Raw genomic sequence first — 22,677 nt, 5'->3', positions numbered from 1 at the left:
CCATCAAGACAGGCTGAGAGACGAGATGAGAATCCAAATCAGGTAATTAAAAGACTATCCTGGAAAGTGCTAGGAAAACTAATGCTTAAAGGCAACACACATCAAACTCTACTAGCCTGCTTTCCAGACACAGGTGTGAGGTCAAATTCTGATCTCACTTACACTTAGTGGAATGAAGAGATTTACAGCAGGGTGGCTGAAATGGGAATATAGCTCATCGGGTGCAAGGGCTAATCCTCTCCAGCAGAGATCATAATACCTCTTCGCTTTCAGAGGAAATTCTGTAAGGTGTGGAAGAACTCCTCACCCAGAGACGATATGATTGTTGAGTCTGATCCAAAGCCCGCTGAAACAGCCTTATTGAATCCAATCCTGACATGGGTAAGTGTCTCCTGAGTTGTGGCATATCATACAGGAGTGAGGAAAGTGAGAAATAGTGGAAGCAGCCATGTCCCCCATGTCCCCAGTGTGTGTTTGACCCTTGTGCACATGCACTGTGCATGAGCCTTCATAAGACCTCTCTATGGAGCGCTGGGATGCAGAGCCAGTGCTAGGCATAAGAAGATTAAACAATTTCTTAGGGCCCCGAACAACTCAAGGGGGCCCACTAGTAGCTTTTTTTAGTATGTGGTTGGGGCAGCCCCCCAAAATATTCCTTTGTAAGGCCCACAATGTGTGTGGCAGAAATACTGCGTGTTGGCTGCTTTTGGCATTCCTGGGTAAGGATGCTCAGGATTTGAGCTCTAGGCATAAATTGTGCTGAGCACAGGGCTAAGGGAAAACAAGCCCTTTCAGCACTTAGGGGAAACATGTTAGGAGCCTAAGCTACTCTTCTGAAAGCGGTTTAGTCACTGAAGCGCCCCACTGTCATTCAAAGTCAGTGTTACTTAGGAACCTTATGAAAATTTTACCCATAGTACTTACATATTTAAAGTGCTTCACAAACATTACATCACTAATTCTCAAAAGTTTTCTGGAAGCATCATTATACCTATTTGACAGATAGGGCCGTTAAATAGAAGAGTGATATGACTCACTCAAGGCCAAACAGTGAGCCAATAGGTGAGGTGGGATTAATATTTGGGAATTCACAACTTCTAATACTCTGCTTATTTGCACCATACCATCCTTCAACAGAGGATCCTTTGTAGGTTTAATGAATCATCATCCCCCAAATGCTGTACCAGTTTTAATTCTCAAACCACAGCGACATACAAAAGAAGTTCTTTTTAGGACAGAAATGCATCTAGCAAAAGATTTCTCATTCTCTGTATTTAACTCTTTTTGGATACACTAAACAGTCCCAGATTCTGTCTCCATTCACTAGATCCTAACCTAGGGGACACTCCAGCAGATCAATTCAGCTGCTGCTCTGCTAAATAAATATATATAATATAAAAGCCCAAGAACAAATATTTGTAGCAAATGGGTTGCAACTAAGGCTCTAGTGATGAAGAGAATGTGGCTGGTAGTTAATTTGCAATGCTTGAACCAAAAATATATAGAGAGAGTTTCACATCAAATTCAAATCCATATTTAATTTCATGTTTGCAGTGCAGACAACCAGCATTTGTCCTGAAGGCCAAACCTGCGATATTTCATCATTTCAAACTTAGAGTGTTCTCAGAAAGAAACATTGTTGCTGTCTAGATTTCTAAAATATGTGAAAGCCGCTTGTCTGTCTCGATGGGCTTTACTATCAGTGAAACTACTGAATAAGAGAAAACACTTCTGTGCAAGCACATTATATGCCAAGACAAAGATTAGGTCACATGGGTCTAACTAAGCCCAATGTTGTATATTTACATACAAAGGAAAAAGGAGGAATGGAACAAAACAATAAAACTGGTTATTTTAGCAACAACCCAGGCATTTCTTTCTCTATTGCTCTCAAAGGGAAGAGAGTCTGAAATTAGTTGACACTAAACTGATTGAGCAGCAGAGTCCTGCGGCACCTTATAGACTAACAGATGTTTTGGAGCATGAGCTTTCGTGGGTGAATACCCACTTCGTCGGATGCATGTAGTGGAAATTTCCAGGGGCAGGTATATATATGCAAGCAAGAAGCAGGCTAGAGATAACGAGGTTAGTTCAATCAGGGAGGACGAGGCCCTCCTCTAGCAGCTGAGGTGTGAAAACCAAGGGAGGAGAAACTGCTTGCATATATATATATATATATATATACCTGCCCCTGGAAATTTCCACTACATGCATCCAATGAAGTGGGTATTCACTCACGAAAGCTCATGCTCCAAAACGTCTGTTAGTCTATAAGGTGCCACAGGACTCTTTGCTGCTTTCACAGATCCAGACTAACACGGCTACCCCTCTGATACTAAACTGATTGATTCCTCTAACTTGGTATGTCTTAGCAGATAAGCATGAAGTAAAGTGTTGTTTTTTCAGATGGGCTGAGAGGGCAGAGAGGAGAAGTAAGCAGCATTACTTCTGAGCTGGGGGGAAGGGTTGTGGTCTCACATGAAGCTGGTTTAAAGATGGAAAAACCATTCCATGGAGGCTGTCATGGTTCCTGGGTAGGCTGCCGCTTCTGAGAGACTTCTCTTGTCCACTGAGTGCTTCCCTTCCTAGTGACAGGCCCGTGCCTCCACTTCTCTTTGGGACAGGACCCATGCTCCAACCACTCTCCGACTGGGTCTCCAGATTAGGCCCCTCTGCTTGCCAACCGTAATACTGAGCAGGCGCAATGGACCTGGTACCTGGAAGAGTTTCCCTTCAGGATCCTGGAGACAGTAACTGGATGCAGTGACACATAAGCAGATTTTTAAAACGAAGTATGTTTTATTGGGCTTAAAAAGTGCACAACTCTCCGAGAAATAGATGTAAAGTAACAGGAACTCTATGCACATGCTCTCACACCTGTGCTTGGCCTTTCCCTCTGGTCCCTAGGTAGACATAGCCTTGGTGCTGCCCCTTTTCTTGTGCCCCACAAGTTACAGCTTGCTTGCTGCAGACTGTGACGCTCAGTCAGTGTGTGTCACCTTGCAGCTGCTGACAACTTTCCCAAATTCGTCTCTATGGGGCAGATCTCTCTCTTTATCTCCTTCGTCTCAGCCATGGCAAAACAGTCCAGGGCTGGGCTGAGTTGCCTCTTCATGCTGTAAACCTGGCTATTCTGCTTGGTGCTTGTGGAGATGCTCTTTATCCAGGCCCTTGTCTGGCCTTTTTTCATCTCATTTCTTTAACAACCCCTTTTGACTTTGCTCTGTGCACACAGGCAGAGAAATACCACATGGATACCATATGCCCCTCAGTGTATTTATAAAAAAAAAAATTACAAACATTTCCAAGGTCTCCTCAGAGGTTACTTCACTCTGATAGCTGGAGTAGATTCTGCAGCCCCTCACATGTCCCTGCCCCATGAAGCAGTATTGACAGATCCATCCTGCTGCAAATCCTCATCCTGTCTCTTCTCCTGGCCTGCCCATAGCTAGCCTCTTTCCACTGCACAGGTGCATCCAAAGAATCTAAGATGGGCACCCAAAATCCTGTTCCACAATCTACTTGTGTAACAGAATGTTTTAACTTTGCAGCCAGAGGTTTCCATAACTATGGAGGGAGGGGCAGGGTTTGCCCCAGCTGCGGGACCTATCCCATTGAGTATCACGGTAGAGAAGGCTACCATGTCAGATGTGTGCTTCCAGTGCTGGTGAATGAGGAAAAATTGTTCCCCTAGTTTCCTCATTTTATGTAAGATGTGGGGTTGCCTTTTACGATTCACAGGAGAGTGTTGCTAGAAGAAGTGATGAAATGGAACCTATCCATTTCAGAGGGTGCAGAAATACTTGCAGAAGCTACAGCTAAACTTGACCATCTTTCAGTTGTTTTCAAAAAGTGCTCGTCATTTCCATTTCAGTCACGTTGAAGCTGCTGTTGATACAATGCATGTTAGAGCGGGAGGGAGGAATACATCTGTATCCAGAGTGTTCTACCCAATTGGAATAAACAAATATGTATGTACCTGAAGAAAATTATTTCAATGTGGTGCTCAAAGTTTGTGATTCTAGGTGCTTTTTCTTTTGAACGCTTGATTTTTCCCATACATGGTTGATTTGACTGGGAATTATTTGCAGGTAGTTTCAAAGGATCAAAGCCAGAACCAGCCTTTACAAGACACTATTTATCCCTCTGACATTCAGTTTAAGCAGATAGTAATAAGGTTCATTTTGTGCGGCCTGACATTCACCTCTTTTGTTTACTCTATTGAAATCATTTTGCAGGCCTTCCACATTTTAATAAATTGTAGAGAATCTGGCAACATATTCTACAAAGATTTTTTATACTAAGATTAACAGCAGAAAAATGAGAAAATGCCCCTTCCCCCATAGTTGCTGAATATATTCGGTCAGAAAATGTCAGAATCACGCACCTGACTCCTCCAGAACAGCACCTACTCCATTGCTGCCCTTAATCTACATTATTATAGATTTAAAGCAAACAAATTATTTCTTGTCCTTTTAATGGCTCTAGTTTTCACAGGAGAATGAATGATTTTTGTGAAGGTTGTACTGAAACTGAGGGCTTGTCTACATCACAAAGTTGCAGCGCTGGTGAGGGGGTTACAGCGCTGCAACTTAGGAGGTGTACACATCTGCAGGGCATCACCAGCGCTGCAACTCCCTGTTTGCAGCGCTGGCCGTACTCCCGTTTTGTCTCGGGTGTAGAGGATCCAGCGCTGGTGATCCAGCGCTGGTAATCAAGTGTAGACACTTACCAGCGCTTTTCTTGACCTCCGTGGAATAAGCAGGTATCCCAGCATACCTGAGGAAGCCTCTGGTAATCAAGCTGGTCTCCTTCCCCGGTTTGCTCTCGCGTTCCCCGAACCCCGAGCAAGCAGGTCTCCTTCCCTGCGGTTTGCAGGGTGGTTCGGGGAACGCGAGAGCAAACCGCGGCGAAGCTGGTCTCCTTCCCCGGTTTGCTCTCGCGTTTCCCGAACCTCCGTGCAAGCAGGTCTCCTTCCCTGCGGTTTGCAGGGGGGTTCGGGGAATGCGAGAGCAAACCGCGGCGAAGCTGGTCTCCTTCCCCAGTTTGCTCTCGCATTCCCCGAACCCCCCTTGAAGCCGCCCAACAGCGCTGCAGTATGGCCACATCTAACACCACTTGCAGCTCTGGTTGCTGTAAGTGTGGCCACTCTGCAGCACTGGCCCTATACAGCTGTACTAATACAGCTGTAACAACCAGCGCTGCAAAATTTTAGATGTAGACATACCCTAAATGACATGCTTCTACACCTTTAAAGGGAGGTATTCCCTGTCAGTGATAGGAAAAGTCTCATTAGTCTTTTCAAATCACTCCCAGCATGTTTTTCTGCAATTCCTGACTCATCAGGTGCATAAATATGCTTCTCTAATCAGCCATGCTGATTGTGCATTATCACTACGCTGGAGTTTGCTTTGCTTTTGTATGGACAGCTGAAATATCTTTTTTAAACAACAGTGAAAGACAGAGCCATGCTGAATCCTGAGAATTAGTTGGAATGTGTGTGACGTTGCAGTCCATATGATTTTAAAAAATTTGATGGGTGAATACAATGTAACTGGAATATGCTTCATGCAAAAGGTCTCTTGTAAGGTATCATTACAAAGCTTATAATCTACTGAGTGTGGTCACCCTATTTGTATAAAGGTATCACTCTAGTATCTGAAACTAGAAATATAACTCTGAGGGCCTATTGTAATTATGCAAAGTGTCAGCCATTAATGGTGGTTTGGAATCTTAATGGCTCCCACCAACCAGGACAATTGACTGGACGGCTCTGTTTGCAGGCAAGCCTTCCTGTGAGTCAGGCTGGGAGGAATGAAGGCTTGGGGTCTTATAGTGACATGTGATCATGTCACGTGAACTGGAATCCATCTTTAAACTGGTGCTTTTCCAGTGAGTGGGGGTGGAAACGCAGAGGGACAAAGGATTCCCGCCTTATGCAAAAGATATATAAAGGCATGGAACAGAACAAGAGGAGAAGCCATCATGAAGAATCCTCTAGCTACCGCCTGAGCTGGAACAAGAGCTGTACCAGGGGAAAGAATTGTGCCCAGGCTTGGAAGGTGTCCAGCTTGAGGAAAAAACTTACTGAAGCATCTCTGAGGTTGAGATTATCTGTATTCAGTTTGATTAGACATAGATTTGCGCATTTTATTTTATTTTGCTTGGTGACTTACTTTGTTCTGCCTGTTACTACTTGGAACCACTTAAATCCTACTTTCTGTATTTAATAAAATCACTTTTTACTTATTAATTAACTCAGAGTACATATTAATACCTGGGGGAGCAAACAACTGTGCATCTCTCTCTATCAGTGTTATAGAGGGCGAACAATTTATAAGTTTACCCTGCATAAGCTTTATACAGGGTAAAATGGATTTATTTGGATTTAGACCCCATTGGGAGTTGGGCATCTGAGTGTTGTCATAAACAGATAGCTAAGGGTTAATGTCTCTTTCACCTGAAACACCTGACCAGAGAACCAATCAGGAAACCGGATTTTTTCAACCTTGGGTGGAGGGAAGTGTGTCTCTGAGTCTTTTGTCTGTCTGCCTGTTTCCTCTGAGCTGTGGAGAAGTAGTTCTATTTTCTAGTCTTCTGTTTCTAAGTGTAAGGACAAAGAGATCAGATAGTAAGTTCTATGGTTTCTTTTCTTTGGTATTTGCATGACTATAAGTGCTGGAAATGCTTTGATTTGTATTCTTTTTGAATAAGGCTGTTTATTCAATATTCTTTTAAGCGATTGACCCTGTGTTGTATCATCTTAATACAGAGAGAACATTTGTATTTTTTCTTTCTTTTTTATATAAAGTTTTCTTTTAAGACCTGTTGGAGTTTTTCTTTACTTCAGGGAAATTAAGTCTGTACTCACCAGGGAATTGGTGGGAAGAAGAAATCAGGGGAAAGCTGTGTGTTGGATTGCTAGCCTGATTTTGCATTTCCTCTGGGTGAAGAGGAAAGTGCTTTTGTTCCAGGATTGGGAACGGAGAGGGGGACTCACTCTGCGTAGTTTCACAGAGCTTGTGTCTGTGTATCCCTCCAGGAGCACCTGGAGGGGGGAAGGGAATCAGGATTATTTCCCTTTGTTGTGAGACTCAAGGGATTTGGGTCTTGTGGTCCCCAGGGAAGGTTTTTCAGGGGGACCAGAGTGCCCCAAAACACTCTAATTTTTTGGGTGGTGGCAGCAGTACCAGGTCCAAGCTGGTAACTAAGCTTGGAGGTTTTCATGCTAACCCCCAAATTTTGGACGCTAAGGTCCAGAATCTGGGAATAAGGTTATGTCATGGTGTGCAGCGGCGGGATATAGACAGAATCCAGAAGCCAGTAGGAATATTATATTTTTCTTTTCTCTGCTAAGGGCTTTTTAGCAGAGAGAAACAGTTTGGTTTTAAAAGGGAACCAGAGAGAAATTTTTTTTTCTGCTCTCTCTAGCAGTTTGTGGTTTGCATGTTAAGCGAGAAGACTGTTAAGGGTCTTTTGTCATGCAATAGCCCTCCCATTAGGAGGCAAAGTACCAGCACTTATATGCATGCAAATAAAGTGGTTTTTCTGGTTTCCCTTCATTGAACATTAGCTAGAGAGAGAAAAGGAAAAAAGCACTGTTGCTAGGCAGACTTCAGGAGGCAACAGAGAACCTGCAGTTCAGAGGATAAACACCGGAGGGCACCCCAACACAAGAAAACAGGAATCATGACTTCTAAGGCAAAAATGAGGGCCGAAGACCAATTCAAAGAAGCTGAACACAGGCGACAAATGGAGATGAAAGAAAGAGAAGAACAAGCCAAAGAGGCAGCACACAAAAGAAAACTAGAAGAAGAAGAGTTAGCCCACAGAAGACAAATAGAACTCCAGAGGGAAGCCCACCAACAGGCCATGGAATTAGAAAAGGCTAAGCAACAGACTCCAGCCAATCCTAACAACCCATCGCCCATTATTGCTCCACAGCACAGGAAATTTCCCACCTACAAGGCAGGTGATGACACCGAGGCCTTCTTGGAAAATTTTGAAAGAGCCTGTCTTGGGTACAGCATCCCCGAAGACCAGTACATGGTGGAATTAAGGCCACAACTCAGTGGACCTTTAGCAGAGGTGGCAGCTGAAATGCCCAAGCCGCAAATGAATGACTATAAACTTTTTCAAACCAAGGCCAGATACCGGATGGGGATAACCCCAGATCATGCCCGTCGGCGCTTTATACAAGGAAATTCTTTCTGGTGGACACCGGGAAGAATGGCAGCCACAAAAACAGTTGGTGGTTCCCACTAAGTACCGGGGGAAGCTCTTAAGCTTAGCCCATGATCATCCCAGTGGCCATGCTGGGGTGAACAGAACCAAGGACCGGTTGGGGAAGTCCTTCCACTGGGAGGGGATGGGCAAGGATGTTGCCAAGTATGTCCGGTCTTGTGAGGTATGCCAAACAGTAGGTAAGCCTCAAGACCAGGTCAAGGCCCCTCTCCAGCCACTCCCCATAATTGAGGTCCCATTTCAGCGAGTAGCTGTGGATATTCTGGGCCCTTTCCCAAAAAAGACGCCCAGAGGAAAGCAGTACGTACTGACTTTAGTGGACTTTGCTACCCGATGGCCAGAAGCAGTAGCTCTAGGCAACACCAGGGCTAACACTGTATGCCTGGCCCTAACAGACATCTTTGCCAGGGTAGGTTGGCCCTCTGACATCCTTACACATTCAGGGTCTAATTTCCTGGCAGGGACCATGGAAAAACTGTGGGAAACTCATGGGGTGAATCACTTGGTTGCCACCCCGTACCACCATCAAACCAATGGCCTGGTGGAAAGGTTCAATGGAACTTTGGGGGCCATGATAAGAAAATTCATCAACGAATTCTCCAATAATTGGGACCTAGTGTTGCAGCAGTTGCTGTTTGCCTACAGGGCTGTACCACATCCCAGTTTAGGGTTTTCACCATTTGAACTGGTGTATGGTCACGAGGTTAAGGGGCCATTACAGTTGGTGAAGCAGCAATGGGAGGGGTTTACGCCTTCTCCAGGAACTAACATTCTGGACTTTGTAAGCAACCTACAAAGCACCCTCCGACACTCTTTAGCCCTTGCTAGAGAGAACCTAAAGGATGCTCAAGAAGAGCAAAAGGCCTGGTATGACAGACATGCCAGAGAACGTTCCTTCAAGGTAGGAGACCAGGTTATGGTCTTGAAGGCGCAACAGGCCCATAAGATGGAAGCATCATGGGAAGGGCCATTCACGGTCCAAGAGCGCCTGGGAGCTGTAAACTACCTCATAGCATTTCCCAATTCCTCACTAAAGCCTAAAGTGTACCATGTTAATTCTCTCAAGCCTTTCTATTCCAGAGACTTACAGGTTTGTCAGTTTACAGTCCAGGGAGATGATGCTGAGTGGCCTGACGGTGTCTACTACGACGGGAAAAAAGACGGTGGCGTGGAAGAGGTGAACCTCTCAACCACCCTGGAACGTCTGCAGCGGCAACAAATCAAGGAGCTGTGCACTAGCTTCGCCCCATTGTTCTCAGCCACCCCAGGACGGACTGAACGGGCATACCACTCCATTGATACAGGTAATGCTCACCCAATCAGAACCCCACCCTACCGGGTGTCTCCTCATGCCCAAGCTGCTATAGAACGGGAAATCCAAAACATGCTACAGATGGGTATAATCCGCCCATCTACCAGTGCATGGGCATCTCCAGTGGTTCTGGTACCCAAACCAGATGGGGAAATACGCTTTTGCGTGGACTACCGTAAGCTAAATGCTGTAACTCGTCCGGACAACTATCCAATGCCACGTACCGATGAGCTATTGGAAAAGTTGGGACGTGCCCAGTTCATCTCTACAATAGACTTAACCAAGGGGTACTGGCAAGTACCGCTAGATGAACCTGCCAAGGAGAGGTCAGCATTCGTCACCCATGCGGGGGTGTATGAATTCAATGTCCTTCCTTTCGGCCTTCGAAATGCACCCGCCACCTTCCAGAGGCTGGTAGACGGTCTACTAGCTGGACTGGGAGAATTTGCAGTTGCCTACCTCGATGATGTGGCCATTTTTTCAGACTCCTGTCCCGAACACCTACTACACCTGGAAAAGGTCTTTGAGCGCATCAGGCAGGCAGGACTAACTGTTAAGGCCAAAAAGTGTCAAATAGGCCAAAACAGAGTGACTTACCTGGGGCACCAGGTGGGTCGAGGAACCATAAACCCCCTACAGGCCAAAGTGGATGCTATCCAAAAGTGGCCTGTCCCACGGTCCAAAAAGCAAGTCCAATCCTTCTTAGGCTTGGCCGGATACTACAGGCGATTTGTACCACACTACAGCCAAATCGCTGCCCCATTGACCGACCTGACCAAAAAGACCCAGCCAAATGCCGTTAAGTGGACTGATGAGTGTCAAAAAGCCTTTACCCAGCTTAAGGCAACGCTCATGTCGGACCCTGTGCTCAGGGCCCCGGACTTTGACAAGCCATTCCTAGTAACCACGGATGCATCTGAGCGTGGTATAGGAGCAGTACTCATGCAGGAAGCAACAGATCACAACTTCCATCCTGTCGTGTTTCTCAGCAAGAAACTGTCTGACAGGGAAAGTCACTGGTCAGTCAGTGAAAAGGAATGCTATGCCATTGTGTACGCCCTGGAAAAGCTACGCCCATATGTTTGGGGACGGCGGTTCCAACTACAAACTGACCATGCTGCACTAAAGTGGCTTCATACTGCCAAGGGGAACAACAAGAAACTTCTTCGTTGCAGTTTAGCTCTCCAAGATTTTGATTTTGACATTCAACACATCACAGCAGCTTCTAACAAAGTTGCTTATGCACTCTCCCGTGAGAGTTTCCCAGAATCCAGTAGTTAAAAAGTGTTCTTAACATGTAAAAGTCTGTTAGTTATATACTTAGTAGTATATGTAAAGGTGCATGTGTTGTATTAATCTGTTTATTTTCAAGTTCTATAAGGAAATTGCCGCCAGTGAGCTTCCCCACTGTCTGCAATTTGGGGGGCGTGTCATAAACAGATAGCTAAGGGTTAATGTCTCTTTCACCTGAAACACCTGACCAGAGAACCAATCAGGAAACCGGATTTTTTCAACCTTGGGTGGAGGGAAGTGTGTCTCTGAGTCTTTTGTCTGTCTGCCTGTTTCCTCTGAGCTGTGGAGAAGTAGTTCTATTTTCTAGTCTTCTGTTTCTAAGTGTAAGGACAAAGAGATCAGATAGTAAGTTCTATGGTTTCTTTTCTTTGGTATTTGCATGACTATAAGTGCTGGAAATGCTTTGATTTGTATTCTTTTTGAATAAGGCTGTTTATTCAATATTCTTTTAAGCGATTGACCCTGTGTTGTATCATCTTAATACAGAGAGAACATTTGTATTTTTTCTTTCTTTTTTATATAAAGTTTTCTTTTAAGACCTGTTGGAGTTTTTCTTTACTTCAGGGAAATTAAGTCTGTACTCACCAGGGAATTGGTGGGAAGAAGAAATCAGGGGAAAGCTGTGTGTTGGATTGCTAGCCTGATTTTGCATTTCCTCTGGGTGAAGAGGAAAGTGCTTTTGTTCCAGGATTGGGAACGGAGAGGGGGACTCACTCTGCGTAGTTTCACAGAGCTTGTGTCTGTGTATCCCTCCAGGAGCACCTGGAGGGGGGAAGGGAATCAGGATTATTTCCCTTTGTTGTGAGACTCAAGGGATTTGGGTCTTGTGGTCCCCAGGGAAGGTTTTTCAGGGGGACCAGAGTGCCCCAAAACACTCTAATTTTTTGGGTGGTGGCAGCAGTACCAGGTCCAAGCTGGTAACTAAGCTTGGAGGTTTTCATGCTAACCCCCAAATTTTGGACGCTAAGGTCCAGAATCTGGGAATAAGGTTATGTCAAGTGTTAAAGACAAGAACACTTCTGTGAGCTGCTTTCAGGTAAACCTGCAGCTTTGGGGTGAGTAATTCAGCCCCTGGGTCTTTGTTGGAGCAGATGCGAGTGTCTGGCTCAACAAGACAGGGTGCTGGGGTCCTGAGCTGGCAGGGAAGGCAGGGGTAGAAGTAGTCTTGGCACATTGGGTGGCAGCTTTCAAGGGGTTTTCTGTGATCCAACCCGTCACAGTGTGAGACATAAGTTGGAATCTGTTCATTTATTTCCAAGAAAATACTATGGTGAAGGGCATTATAACTATTGGAAAAGTATATATTAAAGAAAAGGTGCTAATGTGCTCTCTGTCTCAGTCACATACAAACATACATATATTAGGATACAGGATTGATTAAAGAACACTTCAATACCTGATGGGACATGCAATCAATCAGGTATCTGTCCCTTAAGAAGTCAGCTACCTCTTGTTCTTTCACTACATCTGAAGCCATAAGTAGAGGGGGTATCAAAACTTTTCACAGCAGCCAGTTGTGGTCTCGGAATCCAGGAGTTTATTCTGGCATCAGTGACAGGATGGTCAAAAGTCAGGAATGGATGAATGAGTAAGACCCAACGACTGGACTGGATTAGATCCAAAGCATAGCTCCACCACCTTTCAATGAATCTAGGCCCATTTACACCAGCTGAGGACTTTGGCCTTTTTTCTTGCTGGAGCCTTTAGTAACAAAGAATGAAGGAGGAGAAACACAGGCACTCGACAGAAAATAATTGGATTTATCTGCCACCTGAGAATAGCACATCAAGATTAGTGTTATTGTTGTTGTCGTTATTGCTACGTGATCAGACTCTACATAATATTTACTCAGGCAAAGGACCCCGATGGGCTCAATGGGTGTTTTGATGGATCAAGCACTGAGTGCTGTAGGACTGGTCTCATAGTGAAGAGTGAGCTCCCTTTACTCTCTCTCTGGAAATTAAGTTCCACTTTCATAGTATGAGATGGGAAGGTATGGGAAGATAAGAGGGTTTGGAGTGTTCAGGGACAGAAGGATCTGCCTAGCTCACAGTGAAGTAATGTGCTAAGTTCCAGGATTAATGGCTGGCTCTCAGACAATCATACTGCAGGATTCATAGATGGCAGCTAAGGCCCAATCAATCTCGCTAGTACTGCCTGTGGCAGGGAGACAGTGAGGAGCACAGAAGAAGGGTGTTGTGGTTCTATATCCTGTTCTTTAGATCCTGTGGAAGCCTTTTCTGTAGGTACACCATAGACCTGGGTCTCTGCAGGTTGTGAGGGAAAGTGCTGAGGGCTGCTCTCTGCAGCATTGTGCTCCTCACGCCCACAGGATGCCCCTCCAAGTTCTCCCACTCAGTGTTCTCTGCCACTCGGCTTAGCCATGGAAGTGTAAAGTCAGGGGATAAAGACAGCAGGGCTCTTGAGAGAGTGCCACCATGGCTAGGGGTGAAGGGGTGGCCTAGAAAGCTGTGGGGAGACACCAGGCTTGCATGAGGATGGCCCTCTCTGCTGTCCATAGCTGTTTTGAGATCCTTAAGTGCTGAAAGCAATGCTCTCTTTGTGGAAGGACCTCCCCCTCTTCCCCCCAGGAAACTCATGACATTTCCTGTCCCCTCTAAAGCTAATTTCTAAGCCTGTGTTGATTTGGACCTTTGTTTAAACCTGTGATACATATGAAGCTGAGACAAAGAGAGAAATTAGACGGAAATGGAAGCGGCGGCAGCAGCAGCACACAGAGGAAAATGTGAAGCATGCAACATTTGAGCCATTTCAAAACCTCTGTGCAAGCAATGCCAGATTCACCACTAGGCATGAAGAGATTAAAGAGCTCTCCCTCTCTCTCTCTCTCTCTCTCTCTCTCTCTCTCTCTGCCTGTACTCAACAGCACTTTGGACACAAAACAGTGCTGGAATAGATATCCTGAAACAAACTGCCATTCAGAGCAAGTGGGATGCAAGAGAAGGATCTGAGTTAGCAAATAGAATGGGACAACAATGTACAGAATGAAGTTGGCTGCAAGGTGGTGGCCACATCACATGTGCTGAGTGCACTGAGAAATTAAGACACTTCCCCCCCATCCCCCCTCTCAAAAAAAAACCCAACAAAAAAAACCCCAACCCCAAACCAAAATCCCCTTCATCTCTTCCATAAAAGTTTTAGGTCATCATAAAGCATCAGAGCAGCAAATTATCCCAGTGATTCTAAGATGCTAGCTATGTGTGTGTGTGGAGATGAAGAATAGAAATGATTCAGAAAGTCTTGGATGTGCATTCTTTTGAGCTCATTTAGATGAGGACGCTTTCCCACACAAACTTTAATTAAAGTATTTGATTTTCCTTTTGTTCATGGAGTTAATTTATGTGACACAATTAAGTCCCTTTTGTGTAAATAAAATGTGTTTTTAAAACTGGAGTAGGTAATTAAAAAATCTTTTGTTCTGAAATTTTAACTGTCTTTAATCCTAAAAGATTGTTTCTTTTTAGCTTTGATTTATTGAGCACTTTTGAAATGGAATCTGTTAAACATTAGGATGCATTTCAAATAACTTCTTATAGCCCTGTGTTTTTCTTTTATGCACAATCTGGATTTTATGCCTTGCATTTGAGATGTTTAAAGGATATTGAAAGCATTTAATTGGACTAAGCAACGAATTTTAATTCAGCCATTGGACCTTATTGCTCTAAGTAGCCTGGATGAAGTGAACTGTTTTGTAGTGTCACTGCAAAACAATAGAAAAGTCATGGCTATGTCTTTCTTTGAAATCTGTGTGATTTGGAATAAAAAATACTTCTGGATGTATTATTAATTGAATAAATGACACACACACTCTCTTTCCATATATATATATAAAATTTATCATCAGACCTGGTTTCCTGCATTATGCAATGATCAGTACCTGATAGAGAGAAACCACATCTTCCCCAAACAAACAAAAACCCACCAAACAATCAAAACCATAATGCACCTAGCCAATGCACCTAGCCAATTTTGCCTTGCTGTAAATGACTGAAAAAGTACCTTGTTGAGTTGTCACATGACTATCTTGTATCCTGAAAAATGAGATCTGATTACCCCATATTAGCACACAGAGCTATTGTACTCATGCACTTGGATCTCAGGGGGATCATAAGGAGACAGAGATTTGGCCATCCACATCTTTAATGTTACAAGACAACTCTTTATAAAGGGACTCATCTGTGATTATTTTCATGCTCAGTTTGCTTGTGAATTCATAGAGGATATCAACTGCTGTCTTTGGATTTCCAGTTGTTTTCTTATAAACTAAAAGCCAGACCCTGCGGCTTCACCCTACTTTAGTGTTCAACATCTCATAATAAACTGTAAATTTCCGTTCTTCTATCAAATAAAAACTCTTAACTCACATACTCATCTCCTAGTGTTTTGCCCTATTGCAGCTTAATAGAGTTAAACTTGACTGCATCAAAAAAAGGAGCAAAGTCCTTTTCCCACGATAAATATTTATTATTATCTTCCAAATGTTTATTATAAAAAACATTCTTGGGGCTGGTCTTTCAGTCTCCATGCATATAAGACTCACACTGGCCACATTCAGAGTCTAACCTGAGTAAGGACTGCAGCATTATGCTGTTTGCACACTAATTGCAATCTCTCCTCTAATTTAAAGACCATGTGCTATAGAAGGTTTGTTACACTACACAGCTTTTAGCGACATGGCAAATTGCCCCTCTTGTCCTCCCCTGCGCGGCCCTGGTTAGCTTTGTCTGCAGGAACACTCCTGCTGACAACACGCTGTTCACTCTGGCACTTGTCGTTGCAAAACTTTTGTCTTTTGGGGTGGGATGGTGGGGTTAAGCACCTCTGAGGCTACGTCCAGACTACCCGCCGTATCGGTGGGTTAAAATCGATTGCTCGGGGATCGATATATCGTGTCTCATCTAGACGCGATATATCGATCCCCGAGTGCGCTTATATCGATTCCAGAACTCCATCAACCCCAACGGACTTGCAGAATTGACAGGGAGAGCTGCGAACATCGATCCCGCGTGATGAGGACGGGTGAGTAATCCGATCTTAGATATTCAACTTCAGCTACGTTATTCACGTAGCTGAAGTTGCGTATCTAAGATCGATTTCCCCCCGTAGTGTGGACCAGCCCACAAAGACAAAAGTTTTGTCATTCAATTGCCACTGTAGACATAGCGTTAATCTGGTAATTCTTGTAAGTAGAAGCTGTGGTCACTCTTTCCTCCACAGTACATGTGTGCCCCTTTCTCTTGCATGCATCGCTCCACTACATTTTTTAGTGAGGAGGCTTAAAATGACTGCATGTATTCTCACACCTGCAAGTCCCATATGTTAATCAGTTTTGCTGTGTTGATAATCTCCACCTGCTTTCCCAAGCTTCATGCCCTCCCCTCCCAACCAGATCTCAATGGTTCTGCTAGCTAATTCTTTCGTTTCTGGAACATTGATAAATGGAAAAAGTACAGGCTTTAGATTTTCATTTGCAGCTTGACTAGTCATACTCGCACAGGAATCTTGCCTTGGCATTTAGATTATCATTCCTGCAGCCATCCAATCTGAGGTCACATTTAAAGTTTATACTTTGGAGAAAAAAGAAGGGGGAAAAACCCATCTACAGAACTTTAAATCACACTTAAACCACAGTCTGGAAAAAGTGGTGATGCATGCACAATGATGTTCAGAGTTATGCTGTTCCACGGTGTCACCCATCAAGAGTCTGCATAATGATTCAACAAGTCAAAATCTGCAAGGGTAGCTGTATCAGCCTACTTGGATTGAGTTCAGGTCATTATAAGAACCAGCAGTGTCTAATTGCTTTTTTTATTTTTGGTAGCTTTTTTTATCTACTTCAGATACTTGGGTAGTGGGTGCAAGTATAACGTGACGAAACTGGATTTCTATTCTTACTCATGCGGCTTCACTGAGACAAAGGAGGTGGTTTGCAGGCAAAGCAGTACAAAGCATTTTATTTAACTGCTACAATATAGAGTACCAGTCATCTCCTGCTCTGCTGCGCTGATTCAGAGCACCAGGTGCATCGTGTCTCTTCATTTTCCTCCCCGCCCACAAGGCTGGGATGAGCTAAAGGCGTAGGCAGGATGTTGGTAACTCTTATATCCACAGGTGCAGTCCCATCAGTCCGTTGTACTACCTGCTTCAAAGAGTCAGTAGCAGCCTCTTGTGAAAATGAAGGAAGGATTTTGTTTTACCGAGTCCTTTCATTTTGGTGATCCTGTGTTCAGCACGGGTCTTTTGGGCTCTGTTCTTGCTGTGCAATACTACCAGTAAATAAACTTTGAACTGCTAGATATTGCAATGTATTTTCTAAAGGGACTGGCACCCCATTTCTCTGAGATGTCTTTAGTTGTTTGTATAAAAGTAACAATAAGAGCTGGTTAACAGGTTTCTACCATTTTTCATGGAAAATTTTGAACTCATTTCTATTCCGAAGGTTTGAAAAGGGAACATTTTTGTTTTGAAATTTTTGGATGAAAATTTCAAACAGTTTAAAAAACGTTGGTGTTTTCAATTTGCAAGTATTTTGGGGGGATTCTTCTGCCCCCTTCTCTCCCCCCCCATTTTCACTTTGCAGCTGAAAAGTAGCAGGATAGAAGGGGAGGGGGAAGGCTAAAAACTGAAAAGAGAAAAATTTCACTTTTGAATAAAATGGAAACTTTCACACACATCCCCCCCCAAAATTTGTTCACAAAAACTTTCATTTAAAAAAGGCCATTTTTTTTCAACGATAAAAATTCTGATTAGCACTCATGAGAAGCCTCAGGCTTTAGGCCTCTCACTCCAAGTCCTTGGTGGCTGGACAAAAAATGAAAGCCATTTCCTTGAGAGTTCACAGTTCAAATGCAGCAGTGGGCAAAGAGAAGACTCAGCTGCTTTTTTTTGGCAATGTAGGACCAATCAAAAGACAATTATCGTGTGCAGTAATGATGCTGCACTGTATTTGAGTGAGCCTTCTCTGACTATCCTTTCTCTCCTGTATGAATCATTAATTTACTCTGCTCCTCTCTGCTGCAGTGGATTAAATAACTGTAGTCTTGAGTGTAAAGGAAGAAAAACAGCTGGTGCCCCTCTTGTCCTGGAAAGAGGCAGAGAAAATCAGTCTTCATGGCATATCTAGTGTCATGATGTCTGTTAACAAGTCTCTCTGTAGCACGTCTTTTTCTTTTTGGACCTTTATTTTGTGGTTAAAGCACTGGACTGGGAGTCAGAAGATCTGGCTCAACATTTTCCAAAGGATCTAGGGTTTTGGGAGCTTAACTTGAGGTGTTTTACAGCAGTCTAATTTTTCAGATGTTGCCAAGCACAAGAACTGGGTGGGAATTTTCTGACAAGATGTTCTTTTATAGGAAAATACCAATTTGCCAAACAGAATGTGTTTGAGGGAAACGGTCTGTTTTGACAAATCTTCAAATACAATTTTTTTTGGTGGGGGGGAAAAAAGAGTTTCTAAGTTGTCAAAATGAAAATGATCATTTTCTGGTTCCAAATGACTTTTCATTTCGAAATGTTAGTGACTTTGTATGAAGAAAAGGTTAAAAAAAATCAAAATGGTACTTTGAAATGGTCAAAACGCAATGTTTCAATTGACCGTCATAGTTTTTGTTGTCGTTGTTGTTTGGATTATCAGTTTGTGAAAAGTTTTGAGATTTTAACATTTTGTCTTGATTCTGGAGAAGAAAAATTCTGAAGTCTCAAAACCTCCCAGGACTGGAAAACCATTTCTTGCTCACCTGTACTGAGAACCCTCCCTGTGACAGTCACCTCGAAGGTGTCACATGCTAAATCCCCAAAGTCACTACTCATTTTGGAAATTATTGTCCTTGGGTTTTCCCAAGGATCTATCAGAGATTTGCTGGCTGACTTTTCTGTGCCTTGGCTCCCTCATCTAGAAATGACAGAGAACTATACATCTCCCATGTCACAGCAGAGGAGTGTGGCTGCATTAATGTGTGTGAAACATTCTGAAGTCTTTGAACAGAAGGTACAGTGTAAAGTATTGTCAGACATGAGCAAATCATGTGCAATTAAACAATTATTGGATTAATTTAATTTTTATTCTGTTTGAGAACTGCCTGTGAACAGACTGCTAAATTTTCCAATATATTCTTTATTCTAAATTATTTGTGAGTTTCTACAGCAAATAATTCTTGCTCTGTGTGTAACCTGTGAACAACTCATTGTGAATATTTGCAGTTGTTCAGCTATGCAAGTCATGCGGTATTTGACTCTGTTCCTTGATTGGATAACTTAGGGAGAGTAGTTTCCCAACATAGTGTGAATTTCAAAGATTGCAAACCAATACACAAATTCAAAACTTGCTTTCAGCAAATATTCTAAGCATTGGAACTGAAATGCTTTGCTGGATTGGGGTGAGAATTTTCATCACCTTGCCAATCTGAGCCCAAAGAACAGAGACACCACACTCTGAAGTCAATGAGAGTCTTTCTACTGACTTCAGTGGATACTGGATTGGTTCCCAAATTCCTTTTTCCATGAGTGTATGGGTGGGTGTTTGAATATTCATGGAAAGCAAACTTAAAAGGGTTGAGAATGTGGATAAATCAAAATTTGCCATCAAAGGAATATTTGCAGAGAGAGAATCCTGCTAGCTTCTCAGCTGTGATGATTATTTTTAACATTTTAGACCTCCTGTGTCTCTTTTTTCTATGTTTGCTGTGTTGTTGTAGCTGTGTTGGACCCAGGACATTAGAGAGATAAGGTGGGTGATCTGAAGAAGAGCTCTGTGTAAGCTCAAAAAGCCTGTCTCTTTTCCCAACCGATGTTGGTCCAATAAAAGATATTACCTCATCCACCTTATCTTTCTTCTATGTAAAATATGATCTAATCCTTAGCAGGGACACCACTGCATCTGCTTCTGTCTGTGATACCGAGTTTAGGTTTAACCCATGTTGGCAGTCTGCCTTATATTTACGTGCCTGTCATCAATGCCAGGAGTGGGAGTGGCAATGGGGAGGGTCTAGGTTGAGCTCAATGCTGGAGAGCTAGCTGAAGGAGGAGAGTTTTGAGTAGGCATTTATATGAGGAGAAGGAGGGTGCCTGAATGCAGGAGGAGGATATTCCCAGGGTCTGGGGTGGAGTGTAAAAAGGTGCAGTGCCATGTATGGGAGGAGGAGAGCATGTGGCCCAAGCAGTGGAGAAGGAGGAAATGAGAGCTGTGAGGTAGGTCATGGAGCACCTTGAGGATGTGGAGTTGGATTTGAAGCAGAAGGGAACAGAAGGCCAGTGGAGGGGGAGTGATATGGTTTGTTGAATGGAGCTGACAGATTCAAAGGGCACGGCAGAGGTGCTGAGCACAAATTCCTCATCCACATCCATCCACCCAATACAAATCACAAGAGCAAAAAATAAGGAACACGAAAGTTTAAAAACATCAAAACCTGCGTCACCTAACCTGCATGGTGGGACAAAAAAATCTCATGATGGGAATCAGTGGTGTGCGCAATAGCAGTGTTGAAAAGGGCTGCCAGTGACAACTGGTTCGGCTAAACAAAAACCCTAGTGGCAGACAGCTCTCAAAGATCTCATTATTTGTTCCACCCATTATCACTGCTCTGAGGACAGCATGAGACGCAACCAAAAAAGTCAGAGTTTCTGACAAAACTGTGCTCAGACGAATGAAGGTGAAAATGCTGGCATCCCGTCTGCCATGAATGCTTCACTCTTTAGTCTACTGTATGAACCTCTTTGCCCCACTGGTGAGAGTGACTTGATAGCACATGCAACAATGTTCACTTTGTCAGAGTTTTGGCTGTCCTTGTAGATTAGTATAGCTCCCAACCCAACTGCACTGGCCTCAACAATTAGTTCATTCTGCTGGTGTTAATTAAAACAAGCTAAGAGTATCACTTGTTATCATGGCTTCTAAAGGCATACAAGCATCTCTGTGTCTTTCAGCCCATTCCCATGGCTGATCTTTGTTTGTCGATTCACGTTGTGGCTGTGTACTGGTTGCTAAATCTGGAGTGAAACAGGAGCAATGATTGATTAATGAAACCCAGATGATTTCTTGCTTCTACAGCAGTCTTTGGCTCAGTGGCATCTTATAGCTATATCTCCTTTCTTACACACACAAAAAATGCAACTATAAAATTAAATCTTTGCCCTTTGTTACTTAGGTGGTGAAGGTAGCTATGAACCTGTTATGGTGGGAGTCACCAGATGGTGCTATTAGGTATATTGGTGGAGGTGTGCTTCATTTGGGGGCAGTGCAGAGCCTTTGAAAAAATGATTCATTATTGTTGTGTTTCTCTTTGGTGGAGTCGTTGCAAGAAGCAGGAGAATTCCTATCCACCTTAAACTCTTTAACTAGGGAACTTGGCACTAGTGTGTTGGCTTAAATTCCTGAAAGAAGGGATTGTCTGCTTGTGGTGTTCAACCACGTCCGTTCAAGAACTGGTGTGTCTATAATGTAACTAAAACGAGTTGCACAAAGAAAACATGGGGACTCCATGTCACTGATTTCTCTTCCATCAGGAAACTCGCCTTCAAGTCCTTGAATTCTGCTACCACTTGTCAAAGGGATGACAAAGTAATGATTTTGATTTCTGCATATTTCACTTTGACATCTCCAAGAGTCTGCAAGGGCAGCTGCCATTTTGTGAGGTAAAGCTGATGCAGTATGTTACCAAGGCAACCAACATCATGCTCTCTCATGGAAACCTTACTCTTGTTCATTCTTGTTTTGTTGTCTTCCTTAATTTTAAAATAAGTAATTCATAGTGCTACTACATGGTTGCACTTTGTGTATTGAAATCATAACCACACCTATCCTTTCCTTTCAATCAAATGGCATCACTATTTTCTTAATCAAAACCCTCTGAAAACAAATTCAACCATAAAATGATTTTTATTCTTATGACAGAAACAGCCCCGGGATGAGGGGCTGTACCACGACATGGTCCCATATAACCCTCTGTAATTTAGAATTTGTTTCTCCCTAAGTTAGATTCTTTTCTTGCAGCCTTTGGAGTACAGCTGCTAGCTTGGCAGCAAGTTTGTCTTGTGTTTCTCCATGCACCACAATATCCTCAGGGACATTCAGAACTCCATGGATACCTGATTGCTGACTTTCAATGACATTCTGAAAGATCTCTGCTGCTGATGCGAGATTGTCCTCTGTCCTACAGGATATAAAAGACAACAGTGCATTTAATATATTGGAGTATATGAGTCACAGCAGCAGTTTGTATGATTTATCTGTAAGACAATGGTGCTGCCATGGCATGTTCTGTAAATATAAGCACAAACAAATCATGCTGTAACCGGTAGTAAATTTCCTTTACTGCTGAAGTGTCTAAATTAATAAATGCAGTGGCAGCATAAGCAATAATTAAATAATTCAAACAATATGCTGAATAGGAGGCTGCTCACCCAGTACAATTGTGGTCCATTCACCTTCTCTGACAAAGGTATGGGAATTCAGACACTGCAGAGAGAAAAGAAAACAACATACCTCATGAAGCCTGACTCTGCATACCTTGCCAGTGGAAGTAGGGCAGTGGTAAGGGCTGGGGAAGGAAGAAGGAAAACAACCAACGTGCAGTCTTAACTTTATAATGGATACCAGTGTCACACACCAATCACGCACTCTGTGATCAGTTCTGTAACTTCTACATTTAAAAACAGGACCCAGTGTAGAACAACCATTAACAGTGCAGATCACCCATTCAGTACTCTTCCTACACTGTACAGAAGAAACCACTACCGTTTGCTACCCAACACCAGGCCTCACTTACCTATGCGTTCCATACAAACCAAAATTGTGGGCAACATCACATATA

The 22,677-nt window shown here is 43.4% G+C and overlaps 1 pseudogene; it reads left to right on the top strand.

The window, feature by feature from the left end:
* The first annotated feature begins 318 nt into the window (after nt 1-318).
* LOC115659250 overlaps nt 319-22,677 on the top strand; it is an 88,669-nt pseudogene continuing 66,310 nt past the window's right edge.

This window comes from Gopherus evgoodei, chromosome 10 (assembly GCF_007399415.2).
Source record: "Gopherus evgoodei ecotype Sinaloan lineage chromosome 10, rGopEvg1_v1.p, whole genome shotgun sequence".
Taxonomy (NCBI): domain Eukaryota; kingdom Metazoa; phylum Chordata; order Testudines; family Testudinidae; genus Gopherus; species Gopherus evgoodei.
The sequence above is the reverse complement of the archived record's forward strand: the minus strand, read 5'-3'. Positions and strand labels throughout refer to the sequence as shown.